Source organism: Macrotis lagotis, chromosome 1, assembly GCF_037893015.1.
Source record: "Macrotis lagotis isolate mMagLag1 chromosome 1, bilby.v1.9.chrom.fasta, whole genome shotgun sequence".
Lineage (NCBI taxonomy): Eukaryota > Metazoa > Chordata > Mammalia > Peramelemorphia > Peramelidae > Macrotis > Macrotis lagotis.
The window spans coordinates 581,059,048-581,081,872 of record NC_133658.1 but is presented as its reverse complement, the minus strand read 5'-3'; the positions used below and the strand labels follow the sequence as shown (position 1 = coordinate 581,081,872).

The 22,825-nt window shown below is 34.1% G+C and overlaps 1 protein-coding gene and 1 pseudogene across 3 annotated transcripts in view; one reads left to right on the top strand and one right to left on the bottom strand.

Moving 5' to 3' along the window:
• The window catches only part of ZNF148 (zinc finger protein 148), a 151,827-nt gene that overhangs the window by 36,504 nt on the left and 92,498 nt on the right, over positions 1–22,825 (top strand). The window contains exons 2-3 of one of the 3 annotated variants that reach the window (XM_074214701.1): positions 13,791–13,928; positions 16,656–16,781. The gene's annotated coding sequence lies outside the window, so the exon portion shown is untranslated. Of the gene's footprint in view, positions 1–1,868; positions 2,103–13,790; positions 13,929–16,655; positions 16,782–22,825 lie in introns of those variants that run through there. The other 2 variants (XM_074214700.1, XM_074214699.1) reach the window with 2 other exon arrangements.
• Positions 8,966–21,191, bottom strand: LOC141505535 (ribose-5-phosphate isomerase pseudogene; annotated as a pseudogene).

The following is a 22,825-nucleotide window of genomic DNA, read 5'->3' as shown; positions in this document are numbered from 1 at the left end:
TTCACTGAAAAAATCTATCTTTCCTTTCTTTATTGGGCCTGGTCCCCATTATTTTTCTGATTCACTAGGTCCATAATGTTTATTGAGTGCAGACTGTGAGCAGTGGAAATGTTGGAATTGGAACACTGTATGGAACACTATATGATACTTAGAACTGATACAAAAGAATTGCAAAACATGTCTCCTATCAAGAACTTCCAATAAATTTAGTTGGTCAAGTTTCACTTAACCATAAAAAAAAAAGAGAATCTATCTTTTTCCTTGACAGAATATGCTGAATTTTGCAGGGTACTAAATTCTTGGTTGTAATCCAAGGTCCTTTGCCCTCCAAAATATCATATTCCAGGCTCCCCTGATCTTTTAATGTTGAAGCTGTTAAGTCCTTGTAATTCTGATTGTGCTGCTTTTGTATTTAAATTGCTTCTTTTTGACTGCTTGGAGTATTTCTCCTTTATTTGAGAATTCTGGAATTTGACTGTGATAGTCCTTGAAGTTTTTTATCCTGGGATCTTTCTGTATACATTTTCTCAAGGATTATTAGTTCCTCTTAATCTATTGGGACAGTTTTCCCTGATTAATTTCCTGAAATTATCCTGATCTAGGCTTTCTTTTAGACCAATAATTCATAAATTATCTCTCCTGGATCTCTTTTCCAGGTTATTTATTTTTTTTGCCTTTTGATTTTTTTTGATGGAATCCTGATGTCTCATTAGATTCATTATTTTCTATTTGTCTAGTTGTAATTTTTAAGATTTTATTTTCTTCAGTTAGCTTTTGTGTTTCCTTTTCCAGATTGTTAACTTTTATTTTCTGCTAAGTTGCATTCCCTTTCCAGTTGTTCGATTTCATTTTATGAAGATTTACATTCTTTGATAGGTTATTTCTACTTTTAAAGGAGTTATTTTCTTCAGTCAGTTTTTCATAATTTCCTTGTATGGCTCTCATTTCTTTTTTCTATTTTTCTTCTTTCTCTCTTTGGTTTTTAAATACTTTTTTAAGCTCTTCTGTGAGACGTTGATTTGAGTCCAGTTCATAGATTTTTTTGAGATTTTTCATGTGGGTAATTTGTCACTGCTTTCTTCTGAGATAGCATTTTTATCATCTCTGCATAGTACTTTCTATGGGTAGTGTTGTGTGGTTTTTGCTCATTTTGATTGTTGAGTTTTGCTCTTGGGGTGTATATAGTCCTGAACTTTTTTGTGCAGGGTTTGGGTTTCTGATCCCTGGCTTATCACTGGTTAAGGTGCTGCCTGCAATCCAGGTGTTGCCTATGTCGACTTTTGTTTTCTACCTTGTATCCAAGCTCTGCTATGCAGTGGTTTGTTCCCACCCCAGTCCAGTCTTTTGCCCAGTGTTCCAACTTTGTCTGGGGTTGGGACCCTTCTGGCTCATTTGCTATCTAGATGCTGGGACCTGGGATGCATTGTGGCTAAAAGCCTCCTCCTGGTTTTCCGTTGCTTTTCTCATTCTTCTGCCTAGCTGAGCTTAACTTCCTTTCCCATTCCCCCCCCCCCCCCCCTTGCTGGTAGAGATAGACTTTCACTGAAGATGACAAGTACAGTTGCAAACTTGTTTCCATTCTTTTTTATTTTTTTTGGTGGGATCTGTGTGGAGGTTTCCTTTAACATTGTGTAGGGAAAAGCTCTGGGGAGCATGCTAGCTTCATGCCACCATCTTGGCTCTAGCATTGAATTTTTAAAGTACATGTTGATATTAAGATGACTTTTAAAAGATGACTTTTAATATTTTAAAGATGACTTTTCTTCTGTTGTGAATTAAATTTGAGATGAAAATGAAAGATAAATAGAAAATAATAATTTAATTAGTTTAAAATATTCTTTTACTATTGTGGTGAATGATTAATATGAATTTGATTTGGGCAGAATGTCAGTCATAATCAAATATGTCTTATAAACTATTACTACACATTAAAAGATTTTCTTAAAAATATTTTTCTCTTAGTTTTTTAGAAAATCTACCCAATGGTATTTGGGTTAACTTGTATTTTTGTGTTTTTATAGGATAAAGGGAGGAAACAACAGATTGGAAGTTCAGCCTAGAGATTTGAGATAATGGGAATCTACTTGGCCTACTATATGGAGGTAGTCCAGTTCTGGTTTATTTGTCCCTCAGATTTTACATGTACCACATAGTAGAAACTCATTAAAATAAGAAGTTTTAAGTAGTATTTAAGTGTACCTAGAAGCCCCAGACAACCCATTAATTTATTCTTTTGTTTATATTACATTGATTTATTTTTCCAATTACATGCAAAGACAGCTCTCAAAAATCACTGTCCACATCCTTCACATTTTTCTCCCTCCATCCTGCTGACAGAGAGCAATCTAACTTAGGTTATATATGTATAACTATATTAAGCATATTTCTATATTAATCATGCTGTGAAAGAATAATCAGAACAAAAAGGGGGGAAAGAAATAACTATAATACATGAGAGAGGAAAAAAGCCCCATAAAACATAAAACAAATTTGAAAACATTGAAAACAATAAGTTTTGACCTGCATTTGATTTGCTCTGAATGTGTATGGCATTCTTCATCACAAGTCACTTAGAATTGTTCTTAAATCATTGTACTGCTGAGGATAAGTCCATCACATTTGGTTTTCACCCACAACATTGATGTTAATGTGTACAATTTTTTTCTTGTTCTATTCTCTTCACTTAGCATTAGTTTATGCAAGTCTTTCCAGGCTTTTCTGTAGTTCTGCCCTTTATGATTTTTTTTACAGAACAATAGAATTCCATCACAGTCATATATCATAGTTTGATTAGTGTCCCTTTAATTTCTAAATCTTTGTCACTACAAAAAGAGTTATGATAAATATTTTTGTACATGTGGATTTTTAAGCCTTTTTTATGATCTCTTTGGACTCTAGACCTCATAGTGATATTACTGGATCAAAGGGTATGCACGGTTTGGGTATTGTTCTAAATTGCTTTCCAGAAAGGTTAGATCACTTCACAACTTTACCACCATTGTTTTGGTATTCCAGTCTTCCCACTTCCCCTCCAACATTGATCATTTTCCTTTTTTGTTATATTGGCTAATCTGATAGCTGTGAGGTGGTTCCTCAGAGTTGTTTTAATTTATATTTATCTAATCAGTAATGATTTGGAGCATTTTTTCATATGACTTTAGATAGTTTTAATTCTTTTGAGAAATATCTGTTCATATCCTTTGACTATTTTGCAATTGGGGAATGACTTGTGTTCTTATGAATTTTGACTCAGTTCTCTATATGTTTTAGAAATGTGTCCTTTATCTATAATATCACCTTTTTATGTCTATATCATGTTCCCATTTCTACCTTATCTTGATGTATGGGATGTGAGATGTTAGTCTATGCCTAGTTTTTGCCATTCTAATTTTCTAGTTTTCCTGGCACTTTTTGTGAGTGAGTTTTTATGCCAGAACCTGGAGTCTTTGGGCTTATTGAAACAGTAGGTTATTATAGTAATTTCTTTTTATCTTATCTGATTTACCAGTCTTATTTCTTAGCTGTTCCTAACAGTTTTAATGACTACTGCTTTATAATATAATTTTAGATCTGGTATGGCTAGACCATCTTCTTTTGCATATTTTTTTAATTAATTCTCTTGATATTTGTGACCTTTTTCTCCATATGAATTTTGGTACTATTTTTTCTAGCTCAATAAAGTAATTTTTTGATAGTTTGGTATGGCCTTGAATAGTAGAAGTAATTTAATTTTGGTAGAATTATCATTTTTATTTTATTAGCTTGGGCTACCCATGAGCAATTGACACATGGCCCCAAATTTATTTATTTACCTATTTATTTTTAGTTATGATTTTTTTTAATTGAAATTTTATTTTTACATTTACATTCAAAAGTAGTTTTCAACATTCATTCATTTGCAAGTTTATGAGCTCCATATTTTTCTACCATTCTCCCTTCCCTCCCCCCTCCCCAGGAGAGCAGGCAATCTGGTAAAAGTTATATATGTATAATTGTATTTTCCATATTTCCATATTAGTCATGTTATGAAAGATGTCCAATTATTTAGATATGATTTTATTTGTTTGAAAAATGTTTTGTAATTGTTTTATATGGTTTCTGAATTTGTCTTGGTAGGTAGGCTTCCAAGTATTTTGTCATCTACAGTTACTTTAAATGGAATTTCTATCTCATGATACTGTGCTTTGATGGCAATTTATAGAAATACTGATGATTTATATGGATTTCTTTTATATCCTGCAACTTTGCCAAACTTGCTAATTGTTTAAAGTAGTTTTTTAGTTGATTTTCTAAGACTCTCTAAGTATACATCATATCACCTGCAAAATTTTGTTTCTTCATTATCTATTCTAATTCCTTCAATTTCTTTTTCTTCTCTTATTGCTAAAACTAACATTTCTAATACAATATTGAATAATAATGATGTTAACATGCATTCTTGTTTCACCTCAAAGTTATTGGGAATACTTCTAACTTATCCTCCTTAAATGTAATATTTGCTTATGGTTTTAGATAGATACTACTTATTTTTTTTTGCAAGGCAGTGGGGGTTAAGTGACTTGCCCAAGGTCACACAGCTAGGTAATTATTAAGTGTCTGAGGATGGATTTGAACTCAGGTCCTCCTGACTCCAGGGCTGGTGGCCTATCCACTGCGCCATCTAGCTGCCCCCTACTTACTGTTTTAAGGAACACTCCATTTTTTTTCTATGCTCTCTAGTGTTTTAATAGTATTGGATGTTATATTTTGTGGAAAGCTTTTTCAACCTCTATCGAGATAGTCATATGATTTTTGTTATGTTTGTTATTGATATGGTCAGTTATTCTGATAGTTTTCCTAATATTGAAAACCCTGCATTCCTGGTATTAATTCTACCAGATTTATAGTACATTATTCTAGTGATAACTTGCTGTAATAGCTTTGCTAAAATTTAGAATTGCACCAAGGGACAGCTAGGTGGTGCAGTGAATAGGCCACCAGCCCTGGAGTCAGGAGGACCTGAGTTCAAATCCATCCTCAGACACTTAATAATTACCTAGCTGTGTGACCTTGGACAAATTACTTAACCCCATTGCCTTGTTAAAAAAAAGCTAAGTAAACAAACAAATAAATAAAAATAAATAAACAAATAAAACAAAAAGCCTGAATAAAAATATATAAAATAAAAATAAAATTTCATCAGTATTCATTACAGAAATTGGTTTATAATTTTCTTGCTCAGTTTTATCCTTCCTGGTTTAGGTATCAGTACTATATTGGTGTCATAAAAGGAATTTGGCAAAACTCCCTTCTTCACCTCATTTTTCAAATAGTTTAAATATAATTGGAATTAATTGTTCTTTAAATATTGGTAGAATTCACTTGTGAACCCATCTGGCCCTAGAGATTTTTTTCTTAGGAATTCTTTGATGGCTTGTTCAATTTCTTTTGCTGATATGGAGTTAAGTATTTAATTTTCTCTTCTGTTAATCTGTGTAATTCATATTTTTGTAAATATTCATCCTATACTTAGATTGTTGAATTTATTGGCATACAGTTGGGCAAAATAGGTCTGAATTATTTCTTTAATTTCTTCCTAATTGGTGGTGAATTCACCCTTTTGATTTTTGATATTGGTAATTTGGGTTTCTTCCTTTTTAAAAATCAAATTAACCGGGGTGGCTAGGTGGCGCAGTTGGGGCGGCTAGGTGGTGCAATGGATAAAGCACCCACCCTGGAGTCAGGAGTACCTGGGTTCAAATTCGGTCTCAGATACTTAATAATTACCTAGCTGTGTGGCCTTGGGCAAGCCACTTAACCCCATTTGCCTTGCAAAAACCTAAAAAAAAAATCACATTAACCAAAATGATCTATTTTATTTTATTTTTTTTTTACAAAACCAACTCTTATTTATTAGCATAATAACCTACTAATAATTGCTTTTATTGTATCTCACAAGTTTTGGTATGTTGTTTTATTATTGTCAGTGTCTTTGATGAAATTATTTTTTCTGTGATTTGTTATTTGACCCACTCATTCTTTAAAATTAGGCTATTTAGTTTTCAAATTTTTTTAGTCTGTCTTTACTTGACCCTTTATTAGCATGTAATTTTTATTGCATCATGATCTGATGCATTTAATATTTCTTCCCTTCTGCATTTGATGTGGTTAATTTTTGTGTAGGTGCCATGAATCATTGAGAAAAAGTTATTCCTTTCTGTCTTCATTCAGTTTTTTCCACATGTCTAACTTTTCTAATATTCTTTTTACTTTCTTAATTTCCTTCTTATTTATTTTGTGGTTAGATTTATCTAATTCTGAGAGAGGGAGGTTGAGGTCCCCCATCAGTATAGTATTGTTGGTTTTCCTATAACTCATTTAGCTTCTTTAAGAATTTAGAAACTACACTGCTTAGTGCATGTATATTTAGTATTGAAATTGCTTTATTATCTGTGGTACCTTTTAGGAAGATATGGTTTCCTTATCTGTTTAAATTAGATCTTTTATTTTGTCTGAGACAAGGATTGCTGACCTTTTTTCATTTCAACTGAAGCAAAATATATTGTGTTTATGTCTCTGCTTCAAATGTGTTTCTTCTAAATAGCATTTTGTAGGATGATGATTTTTAATCCATTCTACTATCTGCTTCTGTTTTATGGGAGATTTCACTCTATTCACATTCACAGTTATAATTACTAGCTTTTCTTTCTCTCCATCCTCTTTCCTCAATTTGTACTTTTCTTTCTGCTTTCACTGTATCCCTCCTCACCAGTGTTGTTTTTTCTTGAACTGCTTCCCTCAATCTGTGCCCCTTCTATCAGCACCCTCCATCTTTTTCTTGATCTTTTTACTTTTTCCTTCCTTCTGTCAGTCCCTTCTTTCCTTCTCTTCTTTCTCCTACTAATGCTGAAGAGTAAGAAACATTTCAAAACCCAACTGAGTGTCTTTATTCTCTCTTTGAGCCAAATCCCAGGAAAGTAAGATTCAAGATTCTTTTTCCTCCTCTACTGTAATACAGGTCCTTTGTGCCTCTTCATGTGATGTAATTTACCCCATTTTCTACCTCTCCCTTCCTCCTGTCCCAATACAATTCCTTTTAAAAAATATCTTATTTTTTAAAAATCATAAATTTACGTCCATATGTTCTAAGTATACTCCCATTAATAGAGATGCAGTTCTCAAGACTTATGGCTATCATTCTCACATGTAGGAATGTAACCAATTTGATCTTACTGAATAACATCCTTTTTCTTTTCCCCTGTTTACCTTTTTATGTATCTCTTGAGTCTCATGTTTGAAGATCAATTTTCTGTTCTGCTCAGTTTTTTCATCAGGAAAATTTGAAAGTCACAAAATATGGTAAATGTCCATCTTTTCCTCTGAAAGAGTATGCTCAGTTTTGTCGAGTAATTAATTTTTAGTTGTAATACAAGCTTTTTGCCCTCCTGAATATCCTATTCTAAGTCCTTTGATCCTTTAATGTTGATGTTGCCAAATCCTGGGTAATCCTGACTGTGACTCCTTAGTATTTGAATTGTTTCTTTCTTGCTGTCTGAAGGGTTTTCTCCTTGACTCAATAATTCTGGAATTTGGCTGTAATATTCCTTGGCGTTTTCATTTCAGTATCCCATTTAGGAGATTATCAGTGGATTCTTTCAATTACTATTTTGCCCTCAGGTTCTAGGATATTAGGGTAGTTTTTCTTGATGGTTTTTTTTTAAAGATTTTATTTATTTTGCGTTTCACAATTTCCCCCCCATTCTTGCTTCCCTCCCCCCACCCCCCACAGAAGGTGTTCTGTTAGTGTTTACATTGGTTCCATGTTATACATTTGATCTCAGTTGAAGGTGAGGACATAGAAATCATATCTTGATGATTTCTTGAAAGATATTGTCTAAGCTTATTTTTTTGATCATGGCTTTCAGGTAGTTCAAGAATTCTTAAATTATCTTTCCAGGATCTATTTTCCAGGTCCATTGTTTTTTCCCATAAGGTATTTTACATTTTCTTTTTTCTTTTTTTTAAAAAAATTTGTTTGACTGATTCTTCATGTCTCAGAGTATTAATCTCAATTAATGCAATCTGTTCAAGGAACTGTTTTCTTCGGTTAGCTTTTGCATCTCCATTTCCATTTGGTCAATTCTATTTTTAAAGGAGTTGTTATCTTTTTCCATTTGCCAAATTGTATTTTTTTTTTTTTGGAAGTGGTATGGAGTTGTTTTATTTCAATGCACACAGAATGCAATGAAGAGACATCTGATGCCCAACTGCACATGACAAACTTTAGGGGGAGAAAGACAAAGAACTCAAAAAAGGTCGACAACAGAAAAAATACCTTCTTCTCTTAGCAGTACTAGGGTTGTACAGGGAAAGACTTTCTGGCAGGGAGGTTGAGGGTCATGGGCTTCCCAGTTTGAGTGAATGACTTGTCTGTTCTCAGCTGAGGAGGGATGGGAGTGAGGTCAAAACAGCATGTCTATAAGGTCACTGTCTAGGACATTGCTTGCCTCATGCACACTACATCTAACACTGTGACTATCTATTATAGTGAACTATTAAAATGTAAATTCAAAAATAAACCAACAAACCAAAAATGAAGGCATAAAGATCATCAGTGGTTCCAGTAAGGCTTCAGCACTTGCTGGCTCAGTCTTTAACAAACTGGGCTGGCACAGTGGGTGATATTTTGAGATTCCACAGAAAATCAAATACTCAAAATGATAATAAGAAACCAGTATCCTCAAGTCAAAGAGTCAAAAAACTGTCTTTCTTTGTTAGTAATTCACATAAAACAAGTTTTTTATTTCTTTTAAAAAAAGTGTGTATGTGTGTGCATCAATACACATATACATACATACACACACACACACACATATACATGCTTCTCTATTTCCTTAAAAAATTTATCATTTGATAATGTTACAGGAGCCCCCAGTGCTTGTTCTTACCATCCTGGAGCAAGTATGTTAAGGCAAAGGCGACTTGGTCAGTGACATGTCCTCTCCCTCACAATGATAAAGCTGTCTTCCATGTCAAAGTAGACTCTCTTTAGTCATATTGATAGAGACCTGTGCCCATGGCTCCTGACAGCATTTTGATGGCCATATTCTCTTCACTTCATTTATGTACCTGATCAGACTTACAGTTCAGCAGAAAGTTGCTATTGTCCATCATCACAAGGCCATCTGCAGCTCAACCACTCTTCCAAACCTCCAGGTTAGGGCCTTGGTCAAAGGGACATAGACCATGGGAATGACTTCAATGGAAATGGCCCAGTGGTCACCTGAGTTTCTTTGAATCCTTCCTATAATCAGCAATAACAATGAACCTTTGGCATAGCCAACTACAATCTTCTTCTGTGTCAGACAGCCTCCACTATCTTTGATGAGACTGAATTCAGTATCAATTTCATCAGCACCATCATTAGCAAGATAAAAATCTTGAGTGTTGGTCCAGGTCACTTAGGGGTTAGCCATTCTGAAGAATTAACTGCTGGGCTTGAAATATACAGGAATACAGACAATGTCCAGGTTTTCTTATTTTACTCTTTTCAGCTATTCTCTGTATGATGTGGACAACAGTAGAACTGTTGCTGAGCCCCATCACTTGGTTATTCTTCATGTAGTTCTCCACGGAGGTACAAGATGCTTGGCTTTCTTGATCTTGGATGTGATGTGGACTGTGGGTGGTGGGGGCACCAGGTGCAAGTGTGAATGCACGAATGCATGTCCCCAATTGTATTTTTGAAGGAATTGTTTTTGCATTTGCTCAATTATATTTTTAAAGAATATATTTTCTAAAGTTAATTTTTGTGTTTCCTTCTGTAAGATGTTGAATTTCTCTTGCATATTTCTCAATTTTTCTAGTTGATTTTTAAAATTCTTTTTGAGCTCTTTCAAGGCTTTTTTGGGGGGGAGGGGCAGGAGACCAATTCATATTCTCTTCTGGGCTTCTCATGTATTACTTTTTTGGCTGTCCTTGTCTGAGATGATATTTTGCCTGCCCTTATCTCAAAGTAGCTTTCTATTGTCAGGGCTTTTTCTTATTCATTGTAGATTTTTCTGTAACAAGCTTCTTGTATTGGGGGAGGGGCCTGCCTGTAGACTTTCTGCTTCAAGAACTCCTGAGGGGTGCAGCTAGGTGGCACAGTGGATAGAGCACCGGCCTTGGAGTCTGGAGGACCCGATTTCAAATTCAGCCTCAGACACTTTACCTGACTGGGTGACTTTGAGCAAGTAACCCCATTGCTTTGCAACCCCCCCCCCAAAAAAAAAAAAACCCCAACCTCTTGAGGTTTGCTTATTGGACTGAGGCCTTGTGCATTGGAAATTCTAAGTGTTTGCTCTCTGGGCTGGGGCAACCAACCCAGTTGCATCAGCTGAACAGGGGGATTTGTATACCTGTATGGGAACTCTCTTAGCTGACTTGTACCATTGGTCTGCTGAGCTGGGGCTCCCGTGGCCTTCTGCTGCAGCTCTTCCCTTTAGCTGAGAACCTCCAGGAGTGTGTATATTGGTTTCAGTTCCCTGTCCTGTGTACACTCACACTCCCTGGGAGATAGACCTTGCTGAACAATACTACACTTTGTTCTTTTGTGGGTTCTGTTGCTCCAGAAACCTTAGAGCCTTAGAGCGTTAATTGATGTTTCAGAGGGAAACCTGGGAAAGCATAAAAGTTCTTGGCTTCTTTCTGCTATCTTGTCTATGCCCCCCCCCTTCTTTTTTTTTTTTAAAGTTTTTTTGCAAGGCAATGGGGTTAAGTGGCTTGCCCAAGGCCACACAGCTAGGTAATTATTAAGTCTCTGAGGCCAGATTTGAACTCAGGTACTCCTGATTCCAGGGCCAGTGCTCTATCCACTGAGCCACCTAACTGCCCCTATTCCCCCCTCTTAGACAATTTATTAATATTTCTATAAATATTTAATAGTGGACCATCTTGCACTCTGGTTACATGAACATTATTAATATTAGGCTATGAAAATAAGAATACATATGCTTTAACTGATATTAAAGTATTTGTAATTAATATTCATTTTTAGGACAACATTTAAGTTGTCTAAGAACTCCGATTGTTTATTATTTACATTATTTTAAATCCTTTTTGAGCCCATTTGTTATTTAAGTATTTCTATTTTTTGGTCATGCTAGTATGAATATGTAAATATATAATTCCTAGTTTCCTTTTTAATTAATTCATTATGTTTTTTTCTCTTATTCTTTTTTGCATTTTTCATTTGTTTTACCTGTTGGTTTTGAGTTAAATGTGTCATAAAGACATGGAAAAATGATAATTAAGATGGAAATTAAGTCAGTAAGCCTTTAAACATTACTCTGTACTACTAGCACTATATTATGTACTAGTTTTACAAAGAAAAAGCAAAAATTGTTAAACACAAATCGAGGAGAAAACACTGCAAAAAATTTGTACAAACATTTACAGGATAGATTGGAGATAATTGAGGGAAGGCACTATCATTTAGGGAGATCAGAAAAGACTTCTTGCACAAGGTGGAATTTAAAGCTGAAATTTAAAAGAATGAAGTTAGGGAATAGAGATGAGGAGGGGAAGAATTTCAGGTGTGGGGGACAGCCAGTGAAAACACTAAAGATAGGAAATACTGTATTGTGTGAATAACAGCAAGAAAGTCGTTGTTGCTGAGTTAGTGTTTTATAGAACATTCATAATATCATCATTCCTGATAGCTGATTGTTAGAAAAGCTCTTATCTTATTTTCCTTTCTTTAGTTCTGAATTTTTGTAGAATTATGCAATCTCCATTTATCTCACTTATTTTCTTGCTTTTGGGCAAGGGATAGATGCAGTTAAACTGTACCTAAAAGATTATTGGTATAGGAAAATGTATATTCTTTTATATATCAGTATTAAATAATACTTATTTTCAGTAAATTATCAGTAAATCCTCTATGCCTAACTCATGAGCCTTCATGACATATATCTTGGAGAACAGCTGGTACTGTTTTATATCACTCTTCTCATTTTTCTGTCCCTTTCTTGTCAAAGTTTATCATACTGATCATATACTTATCCAAGAATATAAATGTACCTATGAACTATATTCTTTTCCATATGTGTATATTCTGCCTGTTAGCAACTCCTATTTGTGACTATTTCTTTACTGTATACTATGTATGAAGCATACATGAGGAACAGAAATTTTTGAAAAAAATTAATTTTTTCCCAATTATGTATGTAAAGATAATTTTCAACATTCATTTTTGTAAAGTTTTTTCCCTCTTATCCTTCCTTCTCCCCACTCAAGGACAGCAAATCATCTGATATAGATTATACATGATCAATCATTTTATACATATTTCCATGTTAATCATGTGGTAAAAAAATAATCAGAACAAAAGGGAAAAACCACTAGATGAATAAAACAAAAAACAAATTTTAAAAATGAAAATAGTTTGCTTTGATTTGCATTCAGATTCCTAGTTCATTTCTGTGGATGTGGATGGCATTTTCCTTTTCAATTATTTTAGAATTGCTTTTGATTGCTGTATTATTGAGAAGAGCTAAGTCTGTCATTAGTTATAGTTAATAGTCATAGTTAATCATCTCATGGTGTTGCTGTTAAAGTATACAGTGTTATCCTGTTATTCAGCATCAGTTCATGTAAGTCTTTCCAGGATTTTCTGAAATCTGTCTGCTCATTGTTTCTTATAGAGTAGTAATATTCCATTACATTCACCACAACTTGTTCCCCCCATTCCCTATGGACAAAGCTCTCAATTTTCAATAGCTTATCAGTACAAAAAGAGCTGCCAGTGAATATTCTTATATATTATGGGTCTTTTCCCCTTTTTTTCTGATCTCATTGGGATACAGATGTGGTAATAATATCAAAGGTATGACCCTTTGGACAAAGTTCCAAATTGCACTGCAGGGAACAGGAACTTTTAAAAGTTATCTCATACCTATTTCTTTGTTCTTTTAACATTTTTCTCATGACTTTTTTTTTTCAGATTCTTTTTACCATTTTAAAATGATTTTTCCCCTCTAGATTTCTATCATCTTCCAAGCAGAATTCAAAAATACTTTAATAAAGATTTACCCAGCACTGTAATAATGAAAGTATTATTTCATGACTATTACTTTGTCCATTTTCTGAATGTATATAAACAGATTATTTTTTCTTCTACAATTGTATGGTTGTGATTCATATTCAGCAATCTTTTTTTTTTTTTTATTTTATTTAAGGCATTGGGGTTTAGTGACTTGTCCAAGGTCACAGAGCTAGGCAGTTACTAAAGTGTCTGAGATCAAATTTGAAGTCAGGTTCTCCTGATTCCAGCGCCAGTGTTCTGTCCACTGCACCACCTAGCTGCTCCCCACCCCACACACTTTTTAAAAAAGGTTTTTGCAAGGCAGTGGGGTTAAGTGGCTTGTCCAAGGTCACAGAGCTGGGGAATTACTAAGTGTCTGAGATCAAATTTGAACTCAGGTTCAGTGCTTTATCCACTATGCCACCTAGCCCCCCCCCCCCCTTTCTTTTCGAAAAGGAATTCCTTAGTGGAAACTCCCTTCAGTAGAGTTCAGTAACTCTATTGCAATTTATATTCTTGGTTTTTGTACCACTTAAAGAACTCTAGTAGGTGTCAGAGGTAGAAATTGAACATAAATCTCCAAGTATGACCTTCTGTTCCCTATACCAGAGTTTCCTTTCTAATATGTTGCTAGTATTTTTTTATATTTATACATTTTGTTTTCCTTTTCAGGGTAGTCTTATAGATGTTTAAGAAATCTGTTGATAACATTGCTTAAACTTTTATTTTCTTTTTTTCCTTGCAGGAATAGAATGGCACAAGTGATTAAAGAAGTGTAGAGGATTTCTCAAGTCTGAAAAGGGTGGAAACTCCATCATGATTTCATTTTCAACTCTACAACATCCCCTTCCTTGAAATTTTTGTTTTTTTACTGTAGTCTCAGGTAATTTTAACTTTTTTATTTTTTATGACTAGCAAATTATTTTTTCTTGTAACAACTTAACTTTTTTAGTTTTTTCCTTGTACTTAATGTTGAAAATTTGAACTTTACTATGATTCTCTTTTCTTCCCTCCTCCCTCCATTCTCTTCTATCCCCTCTCCTTTCTTCTTCCCTCCCATCCTGTCTTTTTTTTTCTGTAGATCTTTTTCAGATCTGTGGAGCTAATAGGTTTTTTTTTTTTTTGCTGTTGGGAGGATGAAAAATTGCTGCTGAAGTTTTAGATAATTATATTTGACAAATATATTAACAAAAATGTATGTAACTTAAGTGGTATAAATATGTATACATATACATGCATACACACATATACACACAGACACACACACACACACGCATAATTTGTTGTAATTTGAAATTAAAGTTAAAGATTCTAATTTTTAGGGGTGGCTGTGTGGCGCAGTGGATAAAGCACCAGCCCTGGAGTCAGGAGTACCTGGGTTCAAATCTGGTCTCAGACACTTAATAACTACCTAGCTGTGTGGCCTTGGGCAAGCCACTTAACCCCATTTGCCTTGCAAAAAAAAAAAAAAGAAAACTAAAAAAAAGTTATTCTAATTTTTAGATAGTCTTTTACATATGACCAGCCAGCCTGAAATAGCTAATGGCTATAGAAACTCCTCTTTCTGATGCCATCACTACTGTTTATACTATCCCTTTCTATCGCTTATCTCCTTCTTCCTTCCTCTTTTCTAGCTGTTGCCTAGTACTCCTTGTCCATCTAATTTCTATTTATAGAGGTAGGTGGTGCTTCAGTGGATAGAACACTGGGTCTGTCAAGAAGATCTGAGTTCAAACCTGAAGTTAGACAGTTACAAGCTATATGATCTAGAGCAAGCCATTAACCTCTGTTTGCCTCAATTTCCTCAACTGCAAAATGGGAATAATTTATAACATCTGTTTTACAGGGTTGTTGTGAATCTCAAATGAGATTATATTTGTAAAAGCTTTTATTATCTAGTACCTGACACATAACAGACATTTGTACAACTACTTAATATAAAACTTTCCATTTCTTTGCTTTAAGCATATAAAAATTAATCTTTATTGCCTGAGAATATACTAATTAATGGTTGTATATAGAAATTTAAAATTGTACCAGGGCTGTGGTATTTCAGCCTAAAAGTATATACTCAAAGAGTTCTAAGAATTGGTATTTTAAAACAGACCTTAGTTGAAGGATTAAAATCTTTTTGGATTGATGTCAAGAAAATAGGGAATTATATCAAGTGACCACATCATTTGTATTTTTTACTTTACACTGTAAATATACTGTGTGAAGTAACTTGTATGGACAAAAGCATTGAAGCAATTTTTGGTAAGAGTTAAGTGTTAACTCATTCTCCAAGATTTATCATATTTTGAGTAGTTCAAAGATAAAATATTTTAGGTGGTATTAAATGTTAGTTTATAGTGCTATAAATAAACTACATAAATATTTTGAATCAAAACCCAAATAGCTTAATTTTGTTATATTTTATTAAAGATTTGAAAGATAGAATATCAGTTTCTTTCAAGATTCCATTTTATTTTACACTGCATTCTAAATTAAGTGACTGATTTAGAATTTAGACAAGGATTAATTTATTTAAACAATTCTGTTTTTGTATAATATTTTCAGTTTCAAATTGGTACATAGCTTTATACTATTTTCCCGGGTGTCATAAGACATATTTCATTGGCAAATATAAAGTACATTCAGGACATTATTGCACTTATAATAGCTCCTATTTATACTGTACTTCAAGGATAACATTGTTTTCCTTTGAATAACTCTCTGAGCTAGGTAGAGTAAGGATTGTTACTTTCATATTACAGATGAGTAAACTGAAATCCAAAGAGGGAAATGATTTGCTTTAGTAACCACTAGTGAGCACAAGACTAGCCAGTGTTATAGCTAGGTCTTCTAATAAATAAGATATTCTTTTCACTAAGCTATGCAACTCATTTATTTGGCCAAACTATATTGTTGAAATAAAATATAACAAGATACATCTAACTTAGGTGATGTTTTAGGTAATTCATTTTATTTATTTTCACAAGTCCAAGTTAGTACTATGTAGGATGTTAAAATGACTATTGTGACTGTTGTGGTAAATATCTAGTCAGATACTTGTTTTTAAAAATTTGATATTATGCAAATACTGTGCTAATAAGAACAGAAAATTTAACTATTTTTGACTTAATTTTTACTGTCACTACTGTAGTTTATTAATACTTTCATTTGTGAACTGTTAACCATAGCTTATTGTTTTCTTTATAGTATAATTGTTCCCTTAAATGATTCTTTGATTATATTTAAACAGATATAAATTTGAGGGTTTTTTAATTCCTCTAAATATAGTCACATTAATATGGGAAGGCTTGGGAAGGCTTTAGTGATGAGAATTTATATTAAAGAATATACGTAAGAGGTTTTGGTATATTATTTTTAGTGTATTAAATAAATATATAGGAAGAATAGATACTCTACTTAAAAAATTAATCATTCTTATCACCCTTTTATTTTAGCTTAAAAAGAATTACACTACATCCATCCACAAAAGTCAACCTTTAGTGTCTCCCTCTGATAAATCAGTCCCCTATGTTCTTAAAGGCTATAACCACTAAAATAAAGTTTAGAACCTGGCTTGTTAAACAGAAACCTAATTGTAATGTAAACATTATTTCAGACAGGCTACTCTGAATTCAGACTTCCTGACTTTCAGAGAAATACCAGCCGAAGTTTGAAGCATCTCATTACCAGTGGTGATTTTTTTCAATTATAGCAACTCATGAATACTGTATATTAGTTGTGGGTAAGTTGGTGATCTGCATTGGAGAAAAGTATCCAACATTGATGAAATCAAGGATCCTTGCATTATTAAAATGTTGTATGCTGTATAAATTAGGATTTGATGCTTGCTAGCAAGATTGTCAAGATAATAATGGTTGTGTTGATGCTTTCAGTTGTGATTCATGTTATTTTTGAACATCTATGCTAGTATTAAGTAGAATTGTTCTGTAGTCTCTGGTAAGATGTTTTGCTCCTAGGATAGTTTGAAATAGCACTCAGATATCACATATAATTTACAAAATATATTTTCTGAGCACAAATTGTGGTAAAACTGCTTTCTGGGGGTGGCTAGGTGGTGTATAGTGGATAAAGCACCGGACTTGGAGTCAGGAGTACCTGGGTTCAAATCTGATCTTAGACACTTAATAATTACCTAGCTGTGTGGCCTTGGGCAAGCCACTTAACCCCATTTGCCTTGCAAAAAAAAACAACTGCTTTCTGAAATTTCTCTAGATCTCTTAGCATAACCCAGGTTACAGGTAAGTTAATCTTTGTACAAATCAAAGTGGCAGCATTTCTTAAGTTTAAAGCACAGGTAAACAGCTATAAAAATTCTTGAAAAAGATTAGAACTCCTAGCATTGTCCATCCTTTTACTTCTTTATCTCAGGCCTTGGAGAGATAAAGTCAGAAGCAATTTCTTGTTTATCTAGTTATTTGTAAAGTAGCATGGAAAAGAAAGATTTAATATTTTTTAAGGAAAAAGGTAAATAGATCAATTTTATTGGAATACAGAATGTCTAAAGGTGTATAATATGAAATCAATTTGGAAATATAATTTGGAACCAGATTGTGAAACACTTTTAAATGCCAAAAAGTAAAGTTTATATTTTCTGCCACTGGCTAATAGAGAATACACCAAAACTTCTTTAAACAGGATACTATTATGTGTTTTAGATGTGGAAATGATAGGAAAACTAGTTAGGTTCCTGTAATAGTCAAAGGAAGGGGTGATGAGGGACTAAATCAGATTGATTATATGAATGGAAAGAATACATTTCTGAGAATGGTATTACAGAGGTAGAATTGACACAACTTGTAACTGATTGGATATGGAGAATAATGGAGAGAGACTGAGATTAAGATTACTTTGAGGGTTGTAAACCTGGGTGCTTAGAAGGATAATGTGCTCTCAAAGAGAAAATCTAGAGATGTGGGTTAAGTTGGAGGGTTTGAATTCTTCTTAGGACCTGTTAAGTTTGAGATTTCAGTGTGATATCCAAGTGGAAATATGAAGCAAACTTGGTGATGTGAGACTGGAGTTTAAGAGATAGGTGAATACTGGGTATTTAGATTGGGAATCTTTTCCAAAAAGAGAATATGGTTGTATACTTGGGAGATGAATAGACCATGGAGAGTATAAAGAGAGAAGAAAACGGCCCACTACAGAGCCTTGGTTGCACTGGGTGAGAATGTGGATGGTTGATCCATCAGAGGATTCTTAGAAGAAACACTTGGAACAGGTTGGAGGAAAATTAGGAAAGAGCAATGTCATGAAAACAAAGGGAAAAGTGGGTTCAGCATTGTCAGGTATTAGAAAGAGGTCAATGAAGTCTAAGGAATGAGAAAAGTTCATTGGATTTACCATTTAAAGAATTTATTAGTGACTTTTAGAACAGTTCCAATTGATTAGTGGTGTTGGAAGCCAGATTTTAAGAGGTTATGAAGTAAGCAGAATAGCTCCATAAATAACTCTTTGTAGGAGTTTGACTAAGAAGGGGGGACTTCCCATGCACATATACATATAGTACTTCAGAGGGATGCTAAGATCAAGCTTGTTATGGATAGGGGAGTTCTTGGCCTTTTTATAGGTACCAGGGATAGAACTAGGGGATAAGGCAAGATAGAAAGATAGAAAGAAAGGGGCATGCTACTAGGGGAGTTAGGAAAGTTTGAAAAAGGATCTGGCCTTAGTAAGAAATTCCTAGTCTTTTGAGACTAGAGCAAAAGAAGAGAGAAAGGGTATGAATGACCTTGAGGAGGGGATAGGAAGTGAAGAATTTAGTAGAAGAGGGAGCTTGCAATGGATGATCTTAGTTTTTTTTTTTTAAAGTAAAGTATGAAGTCTTTTGAGAGAGAGAGAGAGGGACCTGGTCAGTTTTTGGTGATTTTTGGAGAGATTTGATTTAGGACTGTGGTTTATTTGGTAGTGACTTAGACTAGAAAGAATAAAAGAATTAGCTTTAAGAATTGAGAACTCTGGCCAGCTAGGTGGTACAGTAGATAGAGCACTGGCCCTGGAGTCAGGAGGACCTGAATTCAAATCCAGCCTCAGACAGGTAATAATTACCTAGCTGTGTGACCTTGGGCAAGTCACTTCCCTTTATTGCCTAGCCAAAAAAAATCCAAAGCACTTTGGGGCAACTAGGTGGCAGAAAGTGTCAGGCCTAGAGAGAGGAAGACCAAAGTTTAAATCCATCTTTAGACTAGTACTAGCTATGTGACCCTGAATTAGCAACTTAACCTTATTTGCCTTGGTTTTCCTCATGAAAAAATGAACTTGAGAAGGAAATGACAAACTACTTCAGTATTTTTGCCTAGAAAACCCCAGTTGTGGTCACATGTAGCTGGATATCACTGAAACAACTGAATGACAACAAAAATGCTTGTTATTTTAAAAGTTTTATTTAAGGCAGTGGGGTTAAGTGACTTGCCCAAGGTCCCACAGCTAGACAATTAAGTTTCTGAGGCTGGATTTGAACTCAGGTCCTCTTGACTCCAGACCCAGTGCTCTAACTGCCCCCCCCCCCCCCCCGACTCTTAAGAGCATGTCAGATTTATCTTGCTTTTGAAGAACTAGAGGACAACTTAAGGGGACAGGAATATCATGAACTGGGAGGGAGGCAATGGCAGAGAAAAGGAAATACAATTGGGCTAAATGTAAATTTGCCCTTCATAAGATGTTTTTCACTAGTGCTGGCATTTAATCATTCAGTAGACGTTTATTAAATGCCTTCTGTGTTTCAGGTACTTCTCATTTAGGTCTTGCTTCCTCTCCATTTTCTGCCTGCCAGATGTAGTTTTCATTTCTTTTCCTATTTATAGTCTATATTTTTCCTTTTCAGTTCCTCTTCTCAGGTTTTCTTTTTTCTTTTTTCCCTGCCATTAAGCAAGGCAAGGGGGGGGAGGAAGAAGATTGAACCTATTTAGAAATTAGTGAAAGATACTCTAAATAAAAGGTATATTCCTCAGGTGAATGAAGGAATAATTGATATTCTAAGTCATTTTTTTTTTTTTTAACGCAGCCTAGCAGAAATCATTGACAACTTGATAGTAAGGGGAAAGGAGGTAGCATGAGGATACCATGCAAATCTGGATACTCTGAAGTCAGGGGCCTTGAGTTCAGATCCTAAGGCTAGTGCAACTGTGGTACTATGAACAAGTCATTTAGCCTTCATGGGCCTTAGTTTTCTTATTGGTAAAGTAGAAGATAGCCTTGAGGATCCTTCCAATTATAAACTATAAATTAAAGACTAAAAATTAGGAAAATTTAGGGTCATTTTTAAAAACAGGTGTGACTTGGACTTTTCACTTTAAAGGGATATTATATAGAGTACAGTACAATTGTATTCATAAAAACTTCAAAAAGGTTAATATTCATTATATAGAAAGTCCCCACCTTGTGAATAGGCTCTGTTTCAAAACTCTTAAGTGGATTTGGAACTTGGAATTTTTTTTTTTTTGATAAAAAATATTAAATTTTGGTCAGATTCTGAGGCTAGCTCAAAAAATCCTTTTTAATGGATTTAATCGTGATGGTTAATTGATTGGAAGTGAAAGGGAATTGCTTTCCCTTTGTGACCAGAATTAACCATATACAAAAATTTAATTACTTTTCACATTTTTTTAGGTTTCAGTTTGCTCTCCAAGCCCTAGTGTACATTCAATCCAGGTGTATTTAAGTCTCCTACAATGCTAAAAAATTTACTCATCACCTTTTCACCTTCAATTAAAATTGCTAATCAGAATTGATAGTATGATGAAATCAGTCTGATAGAACTAATTTCCATTAAGATGTGACTTACTGAAAACAACAATTCACCTAAGGATATTTGAATTTTAAAGGATGGTTGTTACCCCTCAAATAAATTTCTAAGTGGTAGATTTTTCAGGCAATGTAATTAAGTGGAAAAAAAAAAGTAAAGTTTTTTTAACAATCTTTTAAAAACGTATATTTACATACATACACACAGAGACATATATACACAAATACATACACACAGATGTGTGTGTGTGCGTGCATGTGTGTCCCTGTGTGTCCCCATCACCTAAATATCCTCCTGAGAATTGTCTGCTTCTAGAACATAATGACTGACTGTTTTGCAGCCTTACAGATTTTCTAAAAACTCAATGCTTCTAACGGTTGCCACCATAGTAGCTGCAATTTGGGGTGGTATGCAGAGAGAATGTGACAAACTCAAATATTTGAACTCTGTGTGTGTGTGTGTGTGTGTGAATTATAACCAGCTTGTATTCCATTTAAGAAATGGGGAAGTGAATTTTTTTTAAATTTTTTTTAGGTTTTTGCAAGGCAAACAGGGTTAAGTGGCTTGCCCAAGGCCACACAGCTAGGTAATTAAATGTCTGAGACCGGATTTGAACCCAGGTACTCCTGACTCCAGGGTGGGTGCTTTATCCACTGCGCCACCTAGCCGCCCAAGTGAACTTATTTTTTAAAGATTTTCATTTAAGGAGCATAAAAATGAATGCTGAAATATCAGCACTTAGAGACTTAAGCTTTGCTTAGTTTGAAACTTCATTTTCCATGATGTTGGTTAGAGATTAGAAAGAGGAGGAAATTACTTCAACCAGGCAGGTAACTCCTCTGCAATTTATGGTCTAGAGAGTTTACTAGAGTACTGGGAATTAAGTGACATGTTTTGGGGATTACAGAGAATGTAACCATGATTTAGCTCACTCTTGTTGTGAGGCCATCTTTCTACCCACTAAGACAAGGATATCTCATGTAGGCTAAGTGAAGTTTTACCTTATTTGAAGTGCTTATTTGATTGTAGGGGTTTTTTTTTGCAAGGCAAATGGGGTTAAGTGGCTTGCCCAAGGCCACACAGCTAAGTAATTATTAAGTGTCTGAGACCGGATTTGAACCCAGGTACTTCTGACTCCAAGGCCGGTGCTTTATCCATTACGCCACTTAGCAGCCCTGCTTATTTGATTGTAAAGCTTAAACTTAATTCCTTTAATTTCAGATTTTTATGGTACCTTGACTTCTTAGAACTGTAGCTAATTTTTAGGAGCATAAATTGAAAGAAAGTGATGACTTGCATTGGTAGGGGTTGTTTCCTCACTTGTTAGGATTCCCCATATCCATGAAATCACAGGTCAGTTTTTATCCTTAGCTGCTTATATAGCATGAAGAGAGGAAATATTAGTAAATTTTGTTTTGTTTGGCTTGCTGTTGCTAAAGATAACTTTTTTAAATTGCTTGTTCAATTAAAGTTTCTGCCTTAATTTTCAACATAGTAATGAAAATGTATTTTGACTTTAGAGTTTTACTTCATAAATCGCAATTGGGAGATAGACTTATTACTTTACTGATAGCTATAATCATGACAGATGCCTTTAATTATTTTAGGGAATAACAAGCTAGATAGAAACAGTTCATAAATTTTGTAATTGTTTTTCCTGCATTTTGGACTAGACTATCTATTTCTGTACTTTTATCTGAGCTTTCTCCCTCCGTTTTCTAATTAATTCTTGCATTTACTTTTATGTATTTATGTTAGTGTATGTTGATGACAAAAACAGAGGAAAATATAAAGGGCTAATTAGTGATGTCTTAGTCTTTAAATTGAACTTCTTTCTGAAGTTATGATAGGTTAAATATCTTTGGAGAGTTAAATATACATTCAGAGAAAACAAAGTGTTAATATCCTTGATTTAAAAGTAAATTTGATTTTTTCAAACTTATAGATAATGAATCTTAAATGATACAATTTCTATTTTCTAATGATTACCACCTATCAAAATTATGTGAACATCTATAATT